This window comes from Chrysemys picta, chromosome 9, assembly GCF_011386835.1.
Source record: "Chrysemys picta bellii isolate R12L10 chromosome 9, ASM1138683v2, whole genome shotgun sequence".
NCBI lineage: Eukaryota > Metazoa > Chordata > Testudines > Emydidae > Chrysemys > Chrysemys picta.
This window is the reverse complement of record NC_088799.1, coordinates 86,462,224-86,486,330: the sequence shown is the minus strand read 5'-3', so window position 1 is coordinate 86,486,330 and position 24,107 is coordinate 86,462,224. Positions and strand designations below refer to the sequence as shown.

The 24,107-nt window shown below is 45.9% G+C and overlaps 1 protein-coding gene across 6 annotated transcripts in view; it reads left to right on the top strand.

Moving 5' to 3' along the window:
• PAK3 (p21 (RAC1) activated kinase 3) overlaps positions 1-24,107 on the top strand; it is a 194,211-nt gene that overhangs the window by 88,343 nt on the left and 81,761 nt on the right. Inside the window, exon 1 of one of the 6 annotated variants that reach the window (XM_042851055.2) lies at positions 1,147-1,359. The exons of 3 other annotated variants lie outside the window; for them this stretch is intronic. The gene's annotated coding sequence lies outside the window, so the exon portion shown is untranslated. Of the gene's footprint in view, positions 1-1,146; positions 1,360-24,107 lie in introns of those variants that run through there. 2 more of the 6 variants (XM_005291809.5, XM_005291810.5) reach the window with 2 other exon arrangements.

The window sequence follows — 24,107 nt, the reverse complement described above, 5'->3', positions numbered from 1 at the left end:
GGTGGGCACATTTTAAGGGCTGCCAAAGTGATCTCAATGTACGGTTTTAAAGGGCTCAGTATAAATGTAAGGTCGTTATCATCAGTATTGTAACTAAAATGGGATGGTTTTCTGCTTTTCAAACCTATCTTGTCAGTAGGAATCCAACTTGTTGGTTTTGGAGAAGTGGCAAAATGGATCCGACTGTCTCGGAAGATTTAATTCTTCAAGCCAGAGTTCAGTGCTTTAAAATCCTAAACAGAAAGAAAGAGCAAGAAAAATAATCTGAAAAGACACTAGGGGGAAACAGGAATCTCTTCGGACTAGTCCATGGCTCATTGCACAAAAGTGTCCTCTTTATTCAGGACTGGCTGGAAGTTTGTGTAGCAAAAGAACTGCTGCAGCAAAAGCATATAGAATTCAGCAACACATGGGGATGATGTTTAGCAAAGTGGCTTATTGTGGAAATCTAAGCAAGTTTCATGAAATTTTCACCTTCTCATTGGACAAAGAGAAACCAGTGCCACGAGCCAACCAAAACCTACAGATGTAAGTCAGACATACCTTTAATATGATGAAGGCCAAGGACTGAAAGAGCCCAGAATACTGAACTACCCTCTTATCCTTGCAGTTCTGGCTTGAGGTATATTGACAGGACAATGTTGGGGAAACTTGCAGTTCTCCTGCCTGTGCTCAATGTGTGTTCGATGGATAAACAGTTGTCTTCATTGTCAATGGCTGTAAATCCAGCACCCTAAACCAACACTGAATTCACATGGGGAAAAAGGAGTGTAAAAAGTTGAATGCCTCAATATTCTCTCCTTTGCTGGGCTTAGGAAGTAGTTTTGTATGGCATTGGGATCCATTTATCCTTCAAAATAAACATATGAATGAAGGGGATGGTGCTGCATATAAAGGGGTGTGTGTGTGCATACGTACATATGCATGTATACACATTTCCGGATTGGGACATTTGCTTTTTTTTAACCTGCTGCAAGTGAGGAGATTCTTACACCACTCCTGTGTTATTTTATTCAAGTTTCTATATTCCCTCTCCCACTTCAGCTTTCCCTGTGTTTTCTGCTTTGAAACAAAAGATTTGCCTATTCCAGCCCTCTCAGTGCTATTAGTAGTATTATTATCTGCTCTCTCTCCGCCAATGAGTGCAGCCAAAACCTGGTGACGACATGGGCTAGGGAACAGCAAGGAGGCAGTGAAGCATCCAAGCTACTAATGTTAGGATTGGAGGTCAAGAAGCTGCTCTCCACAGAGAATGGGAAGCTTGCAGATGGACTAAGCTTGGAGGGGAGGTTGCTTTTGATGACAATATCAGACCTCGAAGGTGGACAATCGGGTGCAGTATGACAGGACAAAGTGCAGGTAATGCCTTTATTTTTGCTATCAGGCTGTCAGTGCAATTGGTGCCTTATCTTGTGCTGTTCAGCTGGGAGAGGAATGGCCTATGGTTGCTTTCTTAAAGCTGCCTGCAATGAACATTACAAACAGCCATGTGTTCTGTTTAAATTTCCTTTATTGTTGCCGAGACTATATTTAAGAGAAGGAAACCATTCAACACAATTGATGCTGTGTGGGGTATTTGGTTGTGGGGAGAGGCTCTGGTGGTGTATTCTAGGCTTTGTGTATTTTTCCCCATTGTTGACACCTGCATTATTTTATTGCATCTGAATTTTTAAAAAATGGAGATTGACATGTTCTGGCAGATAACTTCCTGGTTAAATAAAAACCGTAAAGCCTGCATTGTGTCAACTGAAGTTGTGTCAACACAGACACCAGCCGTAAAAGCTGTCTTGGTGTGTTTGAAATCAAATCCCAACAATGCAGTTTTCTAGGCTGTGCTTCTGCGGAAGAGTAAGAAAACCTATAGACTCTTTGTTATTTATTCTTCTGTCATTTGCTGGCAAAATGCACCTAATTCACCCCTTTTAAAACACTTTCTTGCTAAGTTTTCCCCAAATCGATTAAATGCAGCGATTTTGGTCTCTCTCATGCACACACATGGTGGTGGTTTGTGACACCACAATGAAGCTGTCCCTGTGTTGGGTTGTCCCTTTGTCCCAGTATTGTACACTAGCCAATTGAGGAAATGTTACAGCCCAGCCCTGCTGCTCCAGTCTCTTCTCCTCAGAGGGGGAGATGATTTCAACACTGGTGCCCCAAAGCCCATTCAACTTCTTTTAGAATCCAGTTTTTTCTGGTAGACTTGAACCACATTTTGTAGAGCCAAACTCTTTTAAATATTATTTCATGTAAAGAAATATGGGGAGGAAAAGGGGAAAAGCTGTTGCTTCATATTGCATGGTGTCTGGGAATGGACATGGGCCTGAGCTGTGAAGTGCAGGTCTGGCTTTGGACTTGCCTTTGGAACCACCAGAGGCTTGGGGTGTTGGGAGCCAGGGTGTTTGAATAATATCCATTCTTGTTAATAGGGAACTTTGCCGCTAAACTTACCAGGAGTTAGTACTTCTTTGGAGAGTTTGGCAAACAAGTTTGTACCTTTCATTCCCTCTCTTCTGCGCCCTCCTCCCCCAAACAAATTTTTAACCATATGTAAGGAATATTTGGGGTTTGTTTTTATTTTTCCTAATTGACCAGTAAATGCTTCTGCTTGCTGCGTGAAAGCTGGTGCGGTAGCAGTGCGAAGTGGCTAGTTAGAGATCAAACTCCACTTTGCTGGGTGACTGGGTGCTGATCTGACTCTTCCCAGCATGATCAGCAGGACAGCGTGATCGCTGTCACAAGGGTGGGTGTGGGTTGGATAAGGGTTGTGGGCAAGACAGCTGCTGGCCTGAGAGGGGGAGAGAAGAAGATGCTGGGGCCTGAGGGGAAGATGAAACAAAATGCTCCCCAATGTTGCCTATCTCTTGTATGAGTTAACGTTCTATGCTGGGTCTCTGTGTATGGCTGGTGGAGGGGAATGTGTGGGGACAGTGGGAAGCATCGGATAGCACTGTGACGAGAGAGGGGTTGTGGACACAGTGAGGAGTGAGGAGGATGGCAGAGAGGAGCATGGGCTTGGTGTGCAGTGGGGGTGAGGGGAAGGGGAAAGGGTGGTTAGGGCAGGCAGATATGGGAGGAAGGAAAGAGTGAGCAGGTTGAGACTATGAGGAGAAGGTGGGCAAGGGGGCAGTGTGGGAGAAGACAGGTGGGATGGGTGAGGGCTTGGAAGAGGAACTGGAGGAGGCAGGGTGGGGTGTCCTGAAGGGAGTGCTGGAAGGGGGGCGTGAAGTCTGTAGTGGCAGGATGAGCGAGCATGACGGGGGACTGGAGGGTGAAAAATCTCACTCAGACAAGGCAGCAGCTTGGGGCTGGAGAAGAGGATCGAGAGGCTGAGAGCCGGCAAACCCTACGTGCTTCCTGCCTAGGAGCCATGATGATAGCATTCCCTGTCACTGGTCTTGTTGATACTCAACTTTTTTCTTAAGATTTCCCACCATTGCTCCCAGTGGCTCTGTTCCACCAATGGCAGTAAAGGTGGGGCACTCATACAGATGGGGCAAAGGTAGCTGCCACCTTGCCATCTAGAGCTGGTGTGGGCAGGCATCGATAACATGGTCCTTAAGGGACTGCTGGGCCATCTGCACTACGGCATTGACGGTAGCAACAGGGGGGAATTTTCCAAAGAAGGTCCAGTGTAGACAAGGCCCTTGTGTACTTATTTCATTCCTCATGGAACCCGTCTGTGTTGTGTTGTGAGATGGAGACAGGCAAAGAGGAAAAGCGCAATGGGCGATGAACCTGCACATGCCTCTGAAGGTGAACTGATAGTGGCAGTGACCCCAGTAATTTGGTCACTAGTTAGAATTTCTTTGCTAATAGAAATAGCAGTTAAAAAAAATCAGGCATACAGTTAAAGGAGGCTCTAAACCTGGTCAGTGCTTTGATAGGTTGCTCCACGATTGGGCAGGAAGGTTGCTTTGGGCATTCAGAGAAGGGATTGATGGATTGCTCTAGGTCTGGAAAGGATGAGTGGGTGGATTTCTCTAGGGCAAGTTGTTGCTGTAGGCGTAGGAGGAAAGGGGATGCTTGAGGCCTGAACTAGTGGATGGGATTACTGTATGTTTGGGTGGGAAGATGGAAAGGTTGCTGTGGGCTTGGGAGGATGCCTGGCTCTAGGTCTGGGCTGGTTGGAATCAGGGTAGGCTACTCCAGGACTGGGAGGAAAGTTGCCCTGGGCTAGGAGGGTGGACAATTGGGTTGGGTGGGCTAGGCCTGGGTGGGAGGATGAGACAGCTGCTCAAAGAGCAGGTCAGTGGGCTGCTCTGGGTCTTGGTAGCTTCATGGGTAGGTTGCTGTAGGGCTGAGCGGAGAGGTTGCTCTAGCCCTGTGTGTGCAGATATGCAAGGTTTGCGTAGGCAATCTGATCTAGGCCCGGGAGGGGAATTGCTCTAGACTTGAACAGGTGTTCTTTGTTCTAGACCTGGGGGAATGGCTGGCTGCACTAATCCTGGATTCACTCATTTAGTTACTCATGTAGTTACTCGTTTAGTTACTAGAAGCATGTCTGAGCTGCACCTTTGCTCCTATTGGCCATGAGAAGGATTCAAAGTAACATGGGCTACTGGTTTCAGCAGCAATTTATGAGAGCTGCACCTCTGATCAGCCCAGTGGGAGGCATTCACCAGGGCAGTCTGCCTTTGTAATCATGGGCTCTGTGCCCTATGCTCAGATATGTTCCCCCCAACTCCCTCACTGCAAGCCCCTTTTAACACCTTCACCAATGAAAGGCTCCACCACCATCCTCCTTGCAATAGCCGTCTGGCAGGTTCTCATAACTCCTACAGTGCTCGGTCTCAAGGGACCTGTGGATCCGCCATCCTTTCAAATAGACAAACCCGAACAAACTCCCTGGGTGAAATCCTGGCCATACTGAAGTCGATAGGATTTTGGCTCCTCTGTCTATATTGGACGGAACCAAAATCCTGTATCTGAACAGTCCCTAAAAATGTAGGGAAGCTAGGATCCAAATCCAAGCTTTGTGGCCTGGGCCCTTCTCCACAGAGCCACTTTACAAGCCTTGAGTAAGGGGCAGTGACAGCCCAGTCAGGGGCACCACAGGGTGCATCTTTGTCATCCTGGTGCTCATACAGTAGTTACACATAGGCGTGGGAGGGTCCCAGCTCAGTTGGTAGCCATCAGTTAGTCATGCTTGGTAGCCATCAGTTAGTCATGCTCCTGCAGGAAGACTGCTGGTTACCTTTGACGCACTTGAATGATGTATGTCTGCAGATAGTACTCAGCAGATCGCAAAGCACTGTGGCACCATTGTTTTGAGCAAAGGGGAGGGATTTTTTTGTTTCACAAGTAAGAACTGGAGAGAAGCAGCTTTCTGCTGTCACCAGCACCTAGTGACCCACCCCAGGAAGAATGTTCCATTTCTGCTGCATTACACAGAACTGCCACGTATAGATCAAAAAGATCTTAGCTGGGATAAGAGGCAAAGTTCATAGATACAGTGTCCAGGCCATTGGATGGGGTTTCCACTAATGGGTTACATCCACTTCAGTGTCTGGCAGACATAAGGCTTAATTTTTTAGTCTTTAGTTACACAAAACTTCTATGACTTGGTGGCTGGTGTGAGTGAGTACTGAACAGGGTCAGGTCTGTAAAGATCCCTCAGCTTTCTATGGGGGGTTTGATAAAATCACATTTAGCCTTCTAAATTGGATTAAATCCTGCTTGCCTCCCTCAAGAGAGCTCTGCCACTGATGTCAATGGGACTGTTGCTGCAAGTAACACGAGCAGGGGTTAGTTCAGAGTTTGTATTGGTTTGATGGACTTTGAACATGTGGGTGTATAAAGTAGATAAGTGTGTCTAACGCTAGAAATATTGGCATCACCTGAGCAATGAGCTCATTTCAATACATAGTGACATAAATTTACCTGGCCCTTCACAGACAAAATAAGGCCCGGTCCCTACCCCTGCATGTTACCATCAGTCACACAGTTAAAATAATCTGTCACATATGTGGCAATGTTTGTGCTGCTGCTGCCTGAGTTGTACCTGGTATGTTTCAGGGAAGGCTTAGATGAGAAGGATCTTTAGAGAGAGAGAGAGAGTGCACAGCATAAGGGTAGTTCAGATCTGGAATAGGCTTCCATGTGGAGATTATAGAATCCCTGTCATTGGAGGATTTTAAAAACAGGTTGCACAAACAGCTGTCAGGGACGGTCTAGGTTTACTTGGTCCTGCTTCAACACAAGAGGTTGGACTTAATGACCTCTTGAGGTCCCTTCTATCCCTATATTTCTATGATTCGATGATAAGCAATAATAATAAATGCAGAAAATGACGTTAAAGCAATGTATAAGAATTCAGACATCAGAAAATTCCTGAGTCAAGGTTGAATGCATCACCTTTACTCTGTCCCTAGTTTGGACACATTATGATATAGGCTTTATTTAATACTGTGATTAGGGCTGAATTAAGGCAGTCTGGGGCATCAGGCACAACACAGCACCCTTATGGTGCTGCCCCACCATCTGGCGTGATGGTGGTAGCGGGGTTCCTCCTCCAGGGAAGTAGGAGCAGTTGCATGACCACTCCCAGAAGCAAGCAGCAACAGGCCCTCCCTGCAATGCATCAGTCATGTTTGCAAACTTTTCTTTACAGCCATGTGGGCTTGAAAGTTTATTCATTTTAAAACGAAACAGAGATTCTGGTGTAATCCCATGACTCCAGGACCTGCAGCACTGGAGTAAGCCTACAGTGCCCTTGCCTTGATCTGGCCCTGCGATCATGTGTGGTTATTTATTAATGTAATATACTGTACTCTACTGGTGTTTATAACCTTAAATACACATGCATATCTAAAATAACCTGTGATTACAATATTAAAGATTATGGTATAATGCTGACCTCCAAAGAGGTCGGGTTAATCTTAACTTTCTCATTTCCTTCTTACATTAGGGGTGCTAAGAATGCCTCTGGAATATTTCCAGGCTCACCCATTTTTATGAACAGTTAGGTTATTGTGTGTGCAAGCTTATCTTACATATGCGCCAATAATGCAGGTTTATTTTGGGAGGCCTTTTGAAAATGCAGCTGTGTCTTGGTGGTGAAGGTCGTAATGTTTTCTGGGTTGTTTCCGCCTCCCTGTCTCTCCATTGTAAAAGAGAAAATCCTCTAGACCTGAAATTGTCCAGTGCTTTTCCGCAGCGATTCTTGACTGGACCTGCAGTGCCCAGAGGCCAGCTCATATTTTTGCCAGCCACAGTCTTGACGTAATGTGGTGCTGTTTGCTAGAACTGCGGCTGCAGTTGTACTGTGGACCTGGTGGTAGGGATGCTAGTCACTTTGTTAAATTCCTGTACATAATTTGCTACAATGCTGCCATTCAGCCCTCCCGCACACCCTGTTCCCTGGATGATCCTGGACTTGGATTTGGGACATCCTTGCACCACCACTTCTAAAGTTGTCGAAAAATAGTATTTGGACAGGTGGAAGCATAGAAAATGCCTTTAATTCTGATTCTATTCTGTAAAACTCAGACTATTGTGCTTTGAGCTGAGGTTCATTTGTCTCAGGGGTAGACACTGAGACCACAGCTCCTATTGGTGCATGAATATTTTAACAATTGAAATGCTATCTGCCTGCTCCAGAAAAGCGCTGTTCAGATCCTCATTTGATCCGTTAATGAACAGGCATCAGGCTGGCTCAGGTCAGCATCCTGGTTAGTTCTTATGGTGTGGCTGATAATGACCGCATCTCTACGTATTGTGTTGTGACCTCCTCCTCCTCACTGGATCTGGGGGAGCTCGAAGTGGGGCAAAGCGAATGGTTTCTAGGAAGAAAATAAGGCAGCAAGAATTCTTTCTTTGTACCGATGGACCAGGGAGGCTCATTGCTTTTTTGGGGGATGCTCAGTCCAAAAAGTTGAGGAGGAGGTTTTCATACAGTCCAGCTTGGGGAAATCAAGTCCATCCCTCCCTCCATCTCTTTTCTTATGTCTTCCTACCCTGTATCTTACTCCCTATGCTCCTCTACATGCTCTCTCCAGACTCCTCCCTTTGTGCCCTTCTGCCACTCTTGGCTTTGACCCTTCTAATGCCATCCCCTTTGCTCGGATGAACCTTTCACTTCCCATTTGCCAAGCTCGCCCCCTCCCCGCCTTCTGATCCCTTCTTTTCTGAAGCTTCCTTATGATGATCCCATTGCTTGTCCTTCTGACACTGGAACTCTTGTCCCAGGAATTGTACTTGTCTGAGTTAGGGCCAGACTGGGTCTAATGGGACAGGTGCACTGGGGTGGAGAGCGAGGGAATGAGGAGAATCCCCTCTCCCTTTTGCATCCCCGGGAGGGGCCAGTCAACATTCCACTCCTTGAACCCAGGGAGCACAAGGAGTCCTCTAGTCGCATTTCTCAAAGGCGGCCACCTGCATGTGGCCAACAGTGGAGGTTATTGTGGCCACGACAGCCTCCAAAGCCTGGGCAGAGATTGTCGGGGACAAAGCAGCGGCCCCTCCCTGCAGCGCCGAGCTGTTGCTCCTGACTAGCTGTTACCAAGGGCACTGAGATGCGCTGCCTCAGTGTTTGCACTGGCGCTGCTAGCAGGGATCGGCCCCCTGCACCGTGCAGCTTCCAGGGGGCAGCAGCCAGCGCCTCTTGTGACATGTGGGGCTGTCAGTGGAGGAGGCTGCGGTGTTCGGTTGCCATGGCGCTCCCCTGGGCAGCTCCCCCGCTCCCACCCAGTTGGGGCCTGGGGAGCCTGGGACTCCGCAGGCAGCCAGTGAGTTCCCGACCCTTCCCTGGGGCGGCCAGTGAGCTCCCCGCCTTCCCCAGGACAAGCTCTCACTGAAGGGCCATTGGGAGGAAGGGACAGAGAGACAGGTCAGTGCTTCCCCCCGGCTGTAGCTACCACAGCAGCTCAAAGGCTCGGGGCTGCTTGGCAGCTCCCTGGCAGGGTGAGGGGCTCCCGCTCCATGACACGCTCTGAGCACAAGAATAGGAGCAAAGTCCGGGTGTGCTAAATGGGGAGCTCTACTTCCTACTGCCTTCTTATGACACAAATAAATTACAATGATTTGGATGTGTACGTGGGCGTATTTGTTTTTCCTAAAGTTAATTAAGTATTTTAGGAAAAATTTGCCAGAGTGGCTACCATCAAGAGTTGGTGGCCGCACACTGAGGCCACCAAAAATTTTGTGGTGAGAACCCAGTGCCACCAGTGATGTGGGTTGAGAGTGGAGCCCTAGCCTTGTCCTTACTGCACTGGCTAGCAGAGATGGCCCTGCACAACGGGACAGGAAACACATGTTGGACCCTTCTTTTCAAGGGGTGTAGCAATAGCCACTCTTCCCTGAGCTCCCAGAGGTATTGTACCTGCCTCAGGCAGACTGCCTCCAGGGGCTCACCTTGGGGGGCGGCGTCCCCACATTGTCATCACCTTCACTGCAGCCACTGAGTTTATATCCACAATCTGGTCTTAGAGTTGCGTGCTCTTGTCTTTTTCCATGTCCTGTAAAGCACCCTGGACACTTATGGTGCATTCTACGTGAATAGCTATAATACAGACTTACCTGGGTGTGAGGAATACTGGGCACCATATTGTTATTTGTAAGTAGAAGTAATAGAAGGCTGTGAACATGTATCCTGGAATGATGGTTCTCCAGTTCTTACTTCTGGGCATATCTGACCTGCCTCTCCCCTTGTCCAATGAGATCTTGCAGCAACATCATGTGGATGGAGTTTTCCAGCCAATAGGTGGTGCCAGAAATCAACTACTGAATGGAGTTTGATCTTTGTTCATTCTGTTTAGCTCACTGAGCCACATTGAGTGGCAGTGTTCACCAGACTAAGGACTTATTTCCACAGGGAAATTTTCCAACATAGCTATAGTGATATTATTATAGTTATACTGGTATACGTCCCCATGTGGGCACTCCGTTCTGGAACACGTGATTTTATTCTAATATACTTAGTCTACTTGGAAAGTGGAGAAAGTATACTGGAATATAGTCACTTTTATTCCAGAACAGTGTGTTCAAATGGTGAATTCTAATTATAGCAGTAGATTTATACCGGTATAGCTATACTGGGAAATGCAGCCAGGTTGGCATTTGCTCCTGGGCAAGGAGAGGAAAAAAATCTGTCCATACTTTTTCCCAGATGCCCCCAAAGCACAAACAATTGTTAGAATGATCATTGGCTTTCTGGTGAAGTAGCACAAGGACCCCCTGTGATGGCTCACAGTTCTGTCATACAGTGTCAGTGAGCATCAGAGGCTCCACAGTTTCATGGAGTGTGGGGATAAGATGACCAAGCCTAACATTTAGGCATGGCAGAATTCAATCTTTTTATAACGTTTGATGGATAATATTGATGTTTATTTTAAAGTATTTTTTTAGATTTGTATTGATCTTAAATTTTCCCATTTGCAGAAAATTATTGGTGGGGCTGAGATAATAGGGGAAGTCAGACAATAATTATTTCATGACAATAGACAGTGAGAATTCAAAAAGTTAAAGGTATGTAACCGTTAAAAAACAAATAGTCAAAGTCACATGTCAAAACACACCGTAAATCAAACTCTCATAAGTTCTCAAGCAGCATTTGTCTGACTTTGCCTATCTGTACATTTCAATTATTAGCAATGGAAATATTTTTTTGTCGGTTTGTGTGTGTACGGTGAAATTGACACTTACCGACATGTACTGATAAAAGTCTAATCCTTCCAAGCCTACTTACCTTACTCTCCCTTTCCTTCAGAAAGAGTGGCACAGACTGAAGCTGGCTCCTCCCCAGTGCTTGGAAAGTTGTCACTGGAATGTATGATGTTGGCATCAGAAGGTTCTGGGTAGTAGGCATCTGAATCCAGCACTTTTCAGCAGTGGGTACATTCTGAGCTCTTGGGAGCCTAAATTATATCTACTCATGAAGGCTGTCTGAGAGGCTTGTAAAAATGGGTCAAATTTAGCTTTGGAGTAACAATATGATTAGTATTATGGTAGCATCTTGTGACAGATGTGGCAATTTCCTGTAATAGCCTTAAAAAAAACCGTATTGAATTAAGTTTAAGTAACTTTGGAGTCCATTGTATTAAATGCAAAGGATATGTATTATTGTGGGGCAGGATTGCATGTAACTTCTCTAGGAGGGAGATGGGATGCAAATCTGGGAGCTGTTATGAATTTCAAAGGACTATATTGAACAATGTGCCAGACAAGAATGGACTTTTGGGACAAACAGTATCGAGTGTTGGCCTGGGGAATCTCTAGGGGGAGATGAATGCAAATTCCCATCTCCAGTTTTGCAAAAACCCAGCCTTTCAGCTAGGCCCTGTGGAGGGTAATTGCTGATTACTTGTTCCTGAAGGTTTGAGATAAAAGGTTCTGTGACGTTGTGCAGTCTATATGGTTTTATAAAAACATAATAAGAAGTGAATATAACGTAACTGGAATAGTTTTATAAAAATATGATAAGTGTATATAATGTAACTGGAATATGCTTCATGCAAAAGGTGTCTTGTAAGGTATCATTTCAAAGCTGAGTAATGATCTACTGAGTGTGATCATCCTATTTGTATAAATGTACCACTCTTGTATCTAAAACTAGAAATATGAAATATAACTCTGAGGGCCTATTGTAATTATGCAAAGTGTAGGCCATTAATAGTGGTTTGGAATCTTGATGACTCCCATTAACCAGGACCATTGTCTGCAGATGGCTGTGTTTACCTGTTAGTCTTCCTGTATATGTGTGTGCTTGCAAGTGGGTAATGAAGTCTTGCAGTGACATGTGATCATGTCATCTGAACTGGAATCCATCTTTAACCTGGTGCTTTTCCAGTGAGGGGAGTGGAAACCCAGAGGGACAAAGGGTTCCCGCCTTATGCAAAAGATATATAAAGGGGTGGAAGAGAACAGAGGGGGAGAGGACCCATCATGAAGAATCCCCTAGCTATCACCTGAGCTGCAACAAGAGCTGTACCAGGGGAAAGAATTGTGCCCAGGCATGGAAGGTGTCCAGTCTGAGAAAAAGCTTACTGAAGCATCTCTGAGGGTGAGATTATCTGTATTCAGTTTGATTAGACATAGATTTGCGCATTTTATTTTATTTTGCTTGGTGACTTACTTTGTTCTGTCTGTTACTGCTTGGAACCACTTAAATCCTATTTTCTGTATTTAATAAAATCATTTTTTTCCTTATTAATTAACTCAGAGTATGTATTAATACCTGGGGGAGCAAACAACTATGCATATCTCTCTATCAGTGTTATAGAGGGCGAACAATTTATGAGTTTACCCTGTATAAGATTTATACAGGGTAAAACAGATTTATTTGTGTTTAGACCCCATTGAGAGTTGGGCATCTGAGTGCTAAAGACAAGCACACTTTTGTGAGCTGTTTTCAGGTAAACCTGCAGCTTTGGGACAAGTGATTCAGACCCTGGGTCTGTGTTGGAGCAGACGGGAGTGTCTGGCTCAGCAAGACAGGGTGCTGGAGTCCTGAGCTGGCAGGGAAAACAGGAATAAAAGTCGTCTTGGCACATTGGGTGGCAGCTCCCAAGGGGGTTTCTGTGATCCAACCCATCCCAAGTTCCAAGTGTCTAAAGAAATAGGCTGATCTGCCCAGTCTGGGTGCTTGGGCTGAATTAAGGCTGTTATGAACTTGCAGCCACAGAAAACCCCCTTCGTAGAGTTGCAGGACTGACTCCTACCAGAGCCCTGGTTGGAGTTGGGGATGGGGGGTGTGACCTCTGGTAAACTTATTAGCATGGGTGTAGGTTCTTTTATTGCTTTCAATAGGTTTTCTATGTAATGCCTTTACTTTAAGAATAAATGTGCTTGCTTAGAAAGAGCTATGTGGGAACTCCTAACTGCTTGCAATTACATTGTTCATAGCCTTCAAAGAGAAAGCGAAGTGTAGACCCTGGCATGCTTAGACAGTCTGCCTTGGTGGGAATACCACAGTATAAGCAGGGAATTGTGCAGCCTGGAAAAGCTCCTAGTCAGGAGGGAGAGAGATGTGGGTCTCCAAGGGGGGTGACATCTGAGAGTCGGGGGCTTAGAATGGGTGCTCTGGGTGGACCGTGGAGGGAGAATACAGGTGCAGTTGCCCTGAACTGTGACACGCCTAAAGGCCCCAACTCTGGTGGGCACCCAGTTATGCTAGGCAGTGTACACACACGTTATCAGAGGCCATTCCTGCCTGAATAAACCTGTGCTGATAAATAAACCAAATGTTTCTGCCCTGTAGCAAAATCAACTTGTTTTTTGAAAGTATCTGGTGCCAATTCAGCCTCAGAACTTTGTGTGTTTGCTGTAGTATGGCCAGTGGAATGCTAGGATTATGGTACAGTCATCATTTCAAAACTTAGCATTCACCACCCTAGCTCCTGCAGTGTTTTCCTATAGCTGCAAGAAGAGAGGCAGCGGCTACCATTAAACATCAATGTCCACCAGCGTGGCCTGTTACTTCCTATTATTTTACTTGGGGAAAACTGTGGTATCTCCACCACTATGTGGTAGCTTTTAATAAGTATTGTCTTTTTAATGGCGATCCCTATACCTCAGTAAAGCAATAGCACTGAGTGGTAAATGTTGAGTTTTGAATGGAGCATATTTAAGCCCCTTCGTTTTCAGTTTAAAACTATTTATAGAAAAAAAAAAATCCCAGGTTTCACAAAAAGTATTATCCGCTTTTTCCAATTTTCACCCTACTTTTGAATCATTCAAATATATAAAAAATAACTTGTTTTATTAGGAAAATACAATGAAGTGCATGAGATATATGTATTACTCCTATGGGAATACTGTGCTAAAAAATTAAAAGTTCTGCAAAATTCTGCATATTTTATTCGACAAAATAATACCAAATAATCACTCCACTTTCAATTATTGTGATAATTTATTTGAAAATACCAGTCAACTAGGGTTACCATACGTCCGGGTTTCCCCAGACATGTCCGTTTTTTTCAGCTTTAAATGGCCGTCCGGGGGGGATTTCTAATAAAGTAGAAATGTCTGGGATTTCCCCCTTCCCCTCACGCAGAGTGCAGCGCGGCTGATTGGACGGCTGGGCCTGATTGAAAGCCGCTCGCAGCCACTGGGGCCTCTAGCAGCCAGAGTCCCTCCCTCTCCCCCGCTCCCTCCTCGCCCGTAGAGCAGCGCCACAGTGTTTGGCTGCACGTGGAGCTCGCAGCTCTCCCTTGGCCTGGTGGGGGGGGCAGGCAAGGGACAGGGAATGGGGGGGGTTAGATTGGTTGGGAGTTCGGGGGGGGCTGTCAGGAGAAGGGGGTGTAGAGAGCGGTTGGGGCAGGCAAGGGACAGGGAAGGGGGGGTTATATTGGTCGGGGATTCTAGGGGGGGCTGTCAGGAGAAGGGGGTGTAGAGAGCGGTTGGGGCAGGCAAGGGACAGGGAACGGGGGGGTTAGATTGGTTGGGGGCTCTGGGGGGGGCTGTCAGGAGAAGGGGGTGTAGAGAGCGGTTGGGGCAGTCAACGGACAGGGAGCGGGGAGACTTAGATGGGGGTGGGGTCCTGGGGGCAGTTAGGGTGAGGGGGGTCTCAGGAGAGGGCAGTCAGGGGACAGGTAGGGGGTAGGGGATTCTGAGGGGGGCGGGAAGTGGGAGGGGGCGGGGCTGGGGCAGGGCCAGGGCAGCATCCTGTGTCCTCTTTTTTGATTGTTGAAATATGGTAACCGTAAATCAACAAGTATGTCAACAATACACACAACAACAAAAAAGATTCCCCCAGGAGTAGACAGTTAAAGAAACCCTTATGAAAACCCAGTTCCAGTTGGGCGGTGCTCGAGGGGGCTGCAAGGGGCCCCCAGAGCCCAGACACCTGCACTCCCCTCCCCAAAGAGCCCAGCTGTGGGGCAGCCCCTAGCCCAGACACCTGCACCCCCAGAACCTTTATTCCCCCCCAGCTTGTTTACTGTTCCATCGGGTGATGTGGTGTGGTCCTGTCCTTCCTCAGCCTTTGCCAGAACTGGGTCTCCAGGACCCTGTCCCGTCCCCAGGAGAATGAGGATCAAGCCAGGCAGCTAGAGCGTGTAGAGCCTTCATCTCTGTCAGGCATGGCACTCTGCTTCCTGCGAGCTGGGCTCTGCAGGGTCCAGTGGTGCCTAGTGGCGCCCAGCAGCTCTGCAGCCCAAATTCTGTGGGCGAAACAAGGAATTCTGCACAAATTCTGCATTGCACAGTGGTGCAGAATTCCCCCAGGAGTCATGTATTACGATAATACATTAGTCTACGTGTATATGCAAAGCTGTCTGTTGAAGTAAGGCTATGTATTAGTCTAGAAGATACATACAATAAACAAACAGGCACGCATGCAAGCTGTGGAGTGCATGCGCATCTGAACGTGCTGATGAATCTCATGTACACAATTTCAAGCTGTTAGCAGATAACGGGTTAGAGATCTGACATGCTAAAATGGAAGGAAAACAAAAGTTTGTACCAGAATACGTTTCAGAACACCAGGAATTATTTGAAAGTGTTAAGGAAACAAAAACAGGAGAAAAGGATGAAGTTGAGTATATGCGCTGCAAATAGTGTCGCCCAATTATTACATGTAAGTATTTATAGGCTGATAGTTCTAAGACTACAACAGTAAACTGAAATATTCAAGTGAAAAGTTTTATTTGGGCATTAGAGATGGATTGTTTTCTTAAACGCAGGGGTGGCATTGTATTTTGAGTTCTGTTTTAGTTCTGCAGCAAACCTCATTGAATTCTATTAATCAAAGCATTGATCTACTGAATACTTTTTTCTCCGTCCTTCCGTCCACCAATATAAACCCTGATATTTACCCAGAAAAAGTATTAATCGTCTTTTTCCCACTAATTTTCACCTGTTTTTGTTGTTGTAGTAATAAACACCTATAAATTCCTGGGGAAAATGAAATAAACTAAAAACCGAAAATGAAGGGCCCGAAGCATATTGTACTGGAACACTGGGATGGAGATATATATATAATTTACTTTAAAACATTTTAACTATAAATACTGTTTATCTTTTCATAGTACTGATAATTAACTAGAACAAAAAGACAATTATAATAAACTCAGTGTCACCTAGGAACCCTGGACGAGCAACCCACTATGCTTCTTGCTGTACAAACACAGAACAAAGAGCCAGTCCCTGCCCGATGCGGTTACAATCTAAGTAATTCCTTCTTGTTTTCCTTACATCCAAAGAACAAAAAATGCTCCTTCATCTGCATGATCTTTAGATTTAGGGAAATGGCAAGGAAAGAACAAATATGGAATCTCCATTAGAGAGAAACCCCAGTGACTCTCTCTGCAACATTCTGCACCTGAAGTGAAACACAAAGTGGCCACTGTGTTGCAGGTCCCCATATAGCAGGATTCCCAGCTGTTTAAAGGTGCAGAAAACAGAATGACATCTGCTTGCAGTATCTAGCTACCTACATAGCACGCCTACTCATTTGATTCAATGTTTTGTGTGTGTCTGTCTGGAGAGAGATTTTATATAGGCCAATTTGGCTGAAGCTTGCTCTCTCTCTTTCCAGTTCGCTGGACAAGTGTTTTACATTTTCTTCAGTTTAACTTTAAATGGACATTGTTTTTTACCCTGTTCTGCAAAGGAGCTGATCTTTCTCAACTCACGCTGTCATGGAAGTAACCTTTTTCTTTTCTGAGTAAAGTCATTACATCATGATGCAGTAATCCTTTGCCTTTAGGATAAAACATTCACTCTCTGTCTCACACTCTCTTTGTGTCTGTCCCGTCTTAAAAAAGGAAAGCGGGGGAAAAAGTCCTGATTCTGGTCTGTTAAACTAGTCAGTTTTTAGTGAGAATAATGCATGGCTGTGGGGTATTGAAGGGCTGTAGGCTCACATAGATGTTCCTTTGACATCTCATCCACAAAGAGAAGCTCCACATTTTTAAGTCATGGAAGCCTGGGGATGAGATTACACCTTTGCTAGGCTCTGACAGGGTAAATTTTAGAGTTGCACAGATAGGAAATTATCCAGACTGAACTGCAAAAGAGAGATTTTAAAAGGGTTTAAAAAAACATGTTGGGCAGATTAGATTTATAAAAATACCTTGATCTTTGTAGAGCACTTTTGATCCCCAAATCCAAAGTGACTTACAAAGGAGGGCAGGTATCATCATTCCTGTGTTACCAATGGGGAAACGGAGGCCAGAGAAATGAAGTTACTTGCATGGCAGGTCAGCTGCAGAGACAGCAACCCAAGTCTCCTGACACCCAGCCTGCTGCCCTGATCGCTGGACTACGCTGCTTCTTTTTTTGCTGCAAGTGCTGATCTTGTTTTCGACATGTGAATGATTGTGGTTGGTTTTTTTCCCCCATGTCAGGTTACATCACCATATCATTCATAGCCAGTCTGAGGTACACCTGATGAGGCATCTGTCATAATGTAACCTGAGGTGATGCTGTCTAAGCTACATCAAGATGCAAGGGATGTAACTTCAGAATGTTTAGCCAACCCCCCACTGAAGTCAGTGAGGCTGCACAGGTGTAACTGAGGGCTGCCTTTGGCCTTGTATGTTTCAGCGAGATAAAACACTGGGGATGGAAGGATTTGATCCAAAGTTTTTTAGAGCAGAAAAGATAGAACAAATGGGTTAGATTGTCAGTCCCTCTCCTGTTATATCTTCTGTCTGCATGGAGCAGCAAACATCCAGTCCCAGTTGTATATGGTCTCACACACTCTAACAGAAGTGTCTAATTTTGGTCATCAGATTGTGGTGTCTCAAACTCCATTCAGATATGGCAGGCCCTCATTTTGTGCTGATATTATAGTTGAAGGGATATAATACAAGTGATTTTAAAACTATATTAGCACTTCAAAGTTACCACTATGCCATACCCCATGACCATTTGGAACTTGGCAGTGATAGAACTCAGATCCTCCTCATACCCAAAAGCGAGAAGAGAATCTCCATTAGCTGTTAGCAGTGTAGCACCCATGACACACAGCCAAGCAGTTCTTATTTCATTCAACAGAGGGCAGTGGTGATACATAGGTAGTAGCTAGTTCCTTGCAGTAATATTTTTGACTTGTAATGGTTCCTAACTCATATTCTGAAGCCAAGTGGTCCTTACAGGTATTGCCCTGCTAGCAGCTCCATTCCACATATAGAAGCTAAAATACCCCTGCTCATCTTAACTGTGGCCACATGTGTTTTTGTACAGTGCCTGAGTACTATAGTAGGGGAGGAGAGATTTATAAATTGCATGAATTTATTATTATCTATTATGTGTTATTAAGGAAATCCCAGCAAACTAGTCTGTAGTGCTCCGTCTGCATTGTTATATTCACTCCTTTAATTCCTTCAGGACTACTCTCATGTAAACTCAGGTTCTAGACTCTGGAGTTATTGCTGCATCGTAGCAGTAACATAGAACCAATAGGGACTGCTCAGCCTGTTGTGCAATAACTTTGGCTTCTGTTAGTTAACAGACAGGAAAACAGTGATTTTACTTCTGTATGTAACTTGGGATTTGCTAAGTTACAGCTGATGACAGCTTTTTGCTGTCCTTAGAGGGTCATTCTCTTTTTGTCTGTTGTATTTGAAAACTGCAGAATCACAGCTTAAAAAAGACAAAGCCTCCAAACATGTATAATTTGAGCTTAGTACCTTTTGCTTTTCTCTTGGTCTGGAAGCCAAATGTTATAAAACAACTTCCAAAGCTTTGATGTGAGCTCATGATTTTCTCAGTGATGCTATTAATATTGCATGCTCGCTTGCTCCTTGGTGGGCTCCAACACCCACTAACAGCAGCCATCTGTGAGAGCAGCGCTCCTCCCCAGCACAGTGAAAAATTCAGACCAGATGTACATGCTGGAGCCACGTTTCACTGGCTATTTCTCCGGATCCCCTTATTCCAGAGGCTGTGTTGTGAACAACATTCCTGCTGTCTGGGATTCCAGTGTTTAACCAACATCTCTTCTCACTCCCTGGTGACAAGAGGTAGAAGCCCAAGTGCACTCGAATCCAGCAGGTTTCCATTAGAATAGTCGGAAGTGATACTGCTCAACTCAGTGCATCCCCTGATTACATTACAGTCCAATTACCTGTGAAGTAGTTAAGGATAAAAATGAGGCCATTGTGTCAGTTCTGACAAGATTGGAATATTGTAACCCACTCCACCCGTCCTATCAGAGAATCTATTGATCCCAACCAGGAATGAATTATGCCTGGTAATTTTTGTAATCCTAGCGATGTGATTGTAGCTTTGGCACTGTAGAGCGGAAAGAACCAATTTTGCTTTTTTTCCCCAGAGTGTTGGGAAGCTGGGATTCCCATTGCCCCCAGGCTTAGCTCCTGGAAAGATAAGCCCGTTAAAAAAGGAAGAAAACCTTCAAGCTGGATCTCAGTTAAGATCAAGATACTGGTGGTTGGTGAGATTTCTCACAGGCTGAGTCATTTTGCAGTCAAGCTTCTGGGATTTAAATAGATTTAAAATCTAATGTCGGAGTTTGGTGCTGGGATTACTTTCAGCAAAAACTAAATCTGCTAGAACGGCTCTGATCGTCTGTGATTAGTTGCATTGTGACATGGATTGCAGTCCAGTAGGAGCTGTCCTTACAGAAAGTGTCCTGTGGGCCATATGGGGCTTGAGCTCAGATTTTCATGTAATGTACATGACTGAGAATGATAATATAGCTTTGTTTAATATAATGCAAAACCCTTCTCCTGATGTATAATGAGCACACCGTTTTTAGTTTACTATGGTTTCCCAATACACGTCCACCTAACCTGCTGTCTGCCAATAGCTAACTCTCAGCTTCCTCTTCCTCTCACAGGACTTCCTTTCTCAGACCCCAGAGATCTTGAGATATGTATGTTGTAGCTGATTCCTTTCACTACCCACTCATTCAAGAAGTGGCTTGCATGCTGGAAGTTTCTCCTATTCAAGGCCAGGGATGCTTCCTAAACTGGGGTGGGGGCAGCAGTCCAAGGAGGCTCCTATTTCCCTCTTCCAGAAAGCCATTTGGAGCAATTATAGCTTGTTCTTTTGAGGTAGTGCAGGGCAAATGTAATTTTCATAGGGATTCTGTGTGTTATTCATCCCCATTTATACCTTCTACAGCAGTGGTTCCCAAACTTGTTCCGCTGCTTGTGCAGGGAAAGCCCCTGGTGGGCCAGGCCGGTTTGTTTACCTGCCGTGTCCGCAGATTCGGCCGATCACGGCTTCCACTGGCCGCGGTTCGCTGCTCCAGGCCAATGGGAGCTGCTGGAAGCGGCGGCCAGTACGTCCATTGGCCTGCACCACTTCCAGCAGCTCCCATTGGCCTGAAGCAGCGAACCGCGGCCACTGGGAGCCGCGATCGGCCGAACCTGCGGACGCAGCAGGGGCTTTCCCTACACAAGCTTTCCCTATACAAGCAGCGGAGCAAGTTTGGGGACCACTGATCTACAGTATCACTGCACCAGAATCATAACTGTATATTCACTGCACGTGCTTCATGATATAACACCCATGTATGTGAACCAGATCAAGGCACACAGTATCTAATTAAAGAAATTATACTAGTGTTGCTGGCAATCTTGAAAATTGTGACCATGAAAATAATAACTTTTCTGCCCAAATGTATCATGGCTGACATTATTGCTAGCAATAGTAGCAGTAAATAGTTATAGTAACGCTCAAAGGCCCTGGTTGGGATGGGGCCAGGAGCGGCGCCAGGGTTTTTGCTGCCCTAGGTGGCAGCGCTCCTCCTCAGAGCATTCGGCGGCAGGGGTCCTTCCGCTCCACGTCTTCGGGGTGCTTCAGCAGTGGGTCCCGGAGCGAGTGAAGGACCCGCCGCTGAAGCGCTCCGAAGATGCAGAGCAGAAGGACCCCCGCCGCCGAATTGCCGCCGAGGACGGCAAAATGCCGCCCCCAAATCCTGCTGCCTAAGCGACCGCCTAGGGTCACCTAGTGGAAGCGCCGGCTCTGGATGGGGCCCCTTTGTGCTGGGTGCTGTGAAAACACACAAGACAGACAATCCCTGCTGAGATTCTGAAAGTTGTAACAATTACCCGTTTGTAAGGATCAGAGGGAGGAAGTGGGGAGAGCCTGATTCTGCTACCCTTTGAGTCATCCCACGGAAATCAGCGGAAGGTGGTGTTCAGTGTGAGTAAGGGTGGCAAAACTGCATCCTTAATGGGGAATCTTCATTCTTCAGTACGATCCAGACCGGTAGTCACCAAAAGTTCTGGCCATCTAATATCCCGTCAGTGGTCTGTTAAGTGAATGTAGCATACAATCCATTTCCCAGGGCACTGATGTCCACAACACAAATGCCACTAGTACAGTTGGCTCTAACTGGCAAACTCATGCCCAGTCTCAGCAGAGAGGCCAGGGACCAAATGGGCCATAGAGACCCAAATAACACCTTTCTCCTAAAGATGGTCCCTTCAGCTCAAGGAAGTTCACTTTAGCGGGAGGCAGAGAGCAGTGTGTGGAAGTCTGCACTGCCGATGTCTGTGCAGCACCAGTTCAGAGGATAAATACAGCACTTCATTCTCCAGATGGTTGGTGAGGCACTTTTAACAAAAACTAGACTTGCATGGAAATTTAAAATGAAGAGTCTGCACTTTTGTATGCCTTGGCCAGGTCAGAGGGATGGCGGGTATTAACCTATGCAAATGTGTGAAATCAGCAACAAAATACACATTGCCTTAAACCCTTCAGACAGGCTGGTGCATGCCAGCTCAGCTTACATGTCAAAGGGTAGAACACCAGACAGAGCATGCACCCCTCGAGCCATGTAGAGCTTATCTGCCAGAAGTGGAGACTTGTGCAAATATATATAGAGACTCTGCACTTACAGCACCTTCTTCCCAAGTAGCTCAAGGTAATTTGCAGACATTAGTGAAGGAAGCTGCTTAGCTCTTCACTACCCCAGTGAAGACCCATGCAGCTACCCCAGTGCTAACATCCTCATTTTATATATGGGGAAACTGAGGCACAGACTCACCCCCAGGTTATTCTGGAAGTCTCTGGCAGAGCTGGGAGCTGAGTGCAGATCTTCTGACCCTCCAGACTGTGCTTGAACCACAAGCCCCTGAGAGGACAAAATGCAATTTCTCCTAAATGTAAACAATACAGAAACTGCTGAAAACATTTGCCTTTTGCAGCTGGGTAACTCACTGCAGTCCTGATCCATGGCTTGGTCAAGAGGTCACTGTGATCTAATTTCTGCATGCATATTAATATCATCTGCTGCTTTCTGTGTGCACAAGAAAATATGGGATAGCTAGTCAACTTCAGTGTTCCCCTAGTTCACTGACTGACTATGGTGGAGCTATAATGATTTGCCTGAGTGGAGGCCCTGTGACTTTTGTGATGAGTTACTCAGTCGCAAGACACACTATGGACTCGAATTAATTAAGATGTGACCTTGGTTGGCAAGAAACTCTAGTATTGGCATCAAGGGGCTGTCCTGTGAGGGAGCTCAGACTGGACACAAGAATGATCTTGCTGCTGGTGCTGGCTGAGAGGTGTGCAGCCTTTGGAATGAGGCAGTTGGCTTCTCCAGCTCAGGTTAGTATTTACCTCCTAAATATAGATCATTCTAAATCAATCATGTCCTGCCAAGTTGACTGTCAGCCCTCTCCCCTTCTCTAATAGCAGATACCATTTGTGCTTGCAACACAACAAGCCTGGCACAAATTATGACCCACTGAGTGCGGGGTGGCGGGAGAGAGAGATTGGGAGATTGAGAGTATTCTGATACTAAATAAAAATCAAACAACTGCGAGAGTATGATGGAAAAGGAGGCAACATCCCCAGCAGCTGAGACTCTGAAAAGTATTCATCTCAATCAAAACGGTAAGCAATCTTAGCTAGAAAGACTATTGAACATTTCTAGGAGAAAACAAGACATTTTATATTCTCTCTGCATGCTTCAGTGCAATATCCAGATTTACCTAGGTATCATTTCTAATCAGCAGGCCCTTAGCCATTCTCCACCAGCATTGGTTGCAGCTTAATGACATATTGTATCGTTCTTTTATCACTCAGCTTGCTAGGTCATTTATCTCTTGGGAGGATGGGGGAGGAGAAGAGTTATTGCCTCTTTGTTTCTTTCTTAAAATTATATAAAGCAAATGCGTATAGCCAGAGATTTTGGGGAAAGGGTGCTATCTGAAATGGCATGCTGATTGAATACCTACAAACAGAGGTGCTTCATGCAGCACATACTGATAATCTAGCTAAGTATACTTAATACCCTGTTACCCTATATCCACTGAGTTCAGTAGAAAGATTAGTGAGATAGCTGAATGATACAAAATAACTTTTGTGTGTGTGCGCACGTGTGTGTGCGCACACGCACAGTTGTCTTTTTAACAGCTGTTGCTAGCAAGTTATTGAGGAGGATTTTTCCCATGGGTGTAAATGAAGTGAGGAGTAGAAGAAAACTCCCTGTCTCCAAATCAGTTGACCAGGGCAGCTCCAGGCACCAGCGCACCAAGCGCGTGCCTGGGGCAGCAAGCCGCGGGGGGCGGCCTGTCGGTCGCCGTGAGGGTGGCAGTCAGGCTGCCTTCGGCAGCATGCCTGCGGGAGGTCCGTCGGTCCCGTGGTTTCAGCAGCGGGTACGCCAAAGGCGCGGGATTGGCAGACCTCCCACAGGCATGCCGCTGAATCCGCGTTACCAGCGGACCTCCCGCAGACATGCCGCCGAAGGCTGCCTGACTGCCGTGCTTGGGGTGGCAAAATACATAGAGCCGCCCCTGCAGTTGACTCACTGTTCCCTGTTAGTAAGTCAAAGGACCAAAGGTTGGAGACCATCTCATCAGCAAGGCGCAAGATTACAGGAATCTCAGGCCTTGTCTGTTACACAAGTTGCACTGGCTTAATTCAGTTTTAAATCATCTAGTTAAACTGGTGGAGACCCCTAATGTAGATGTAACCCACACACCTGCTGGGTGTGGTGCTCTATCCCATCTAGTGGCACCAAGACCACTTAGAAACAGAAATTAATGAGTCCGTTCTACAGCCTTAGTTAATGGCTATATGGCTTTTAGCTCAGGCAGTTGAAGCTCATGTATTTAGCTCCACAGGTCCCAGGTTCAATCCCGCCCACCAACGACCTGTCTGTCTGTCGGTGTTACATAGACACACTTAAAGTATGTCTACATTGCAATCAGATAGTGGAGTGGGGAAAACCTCTTCCAACTTGA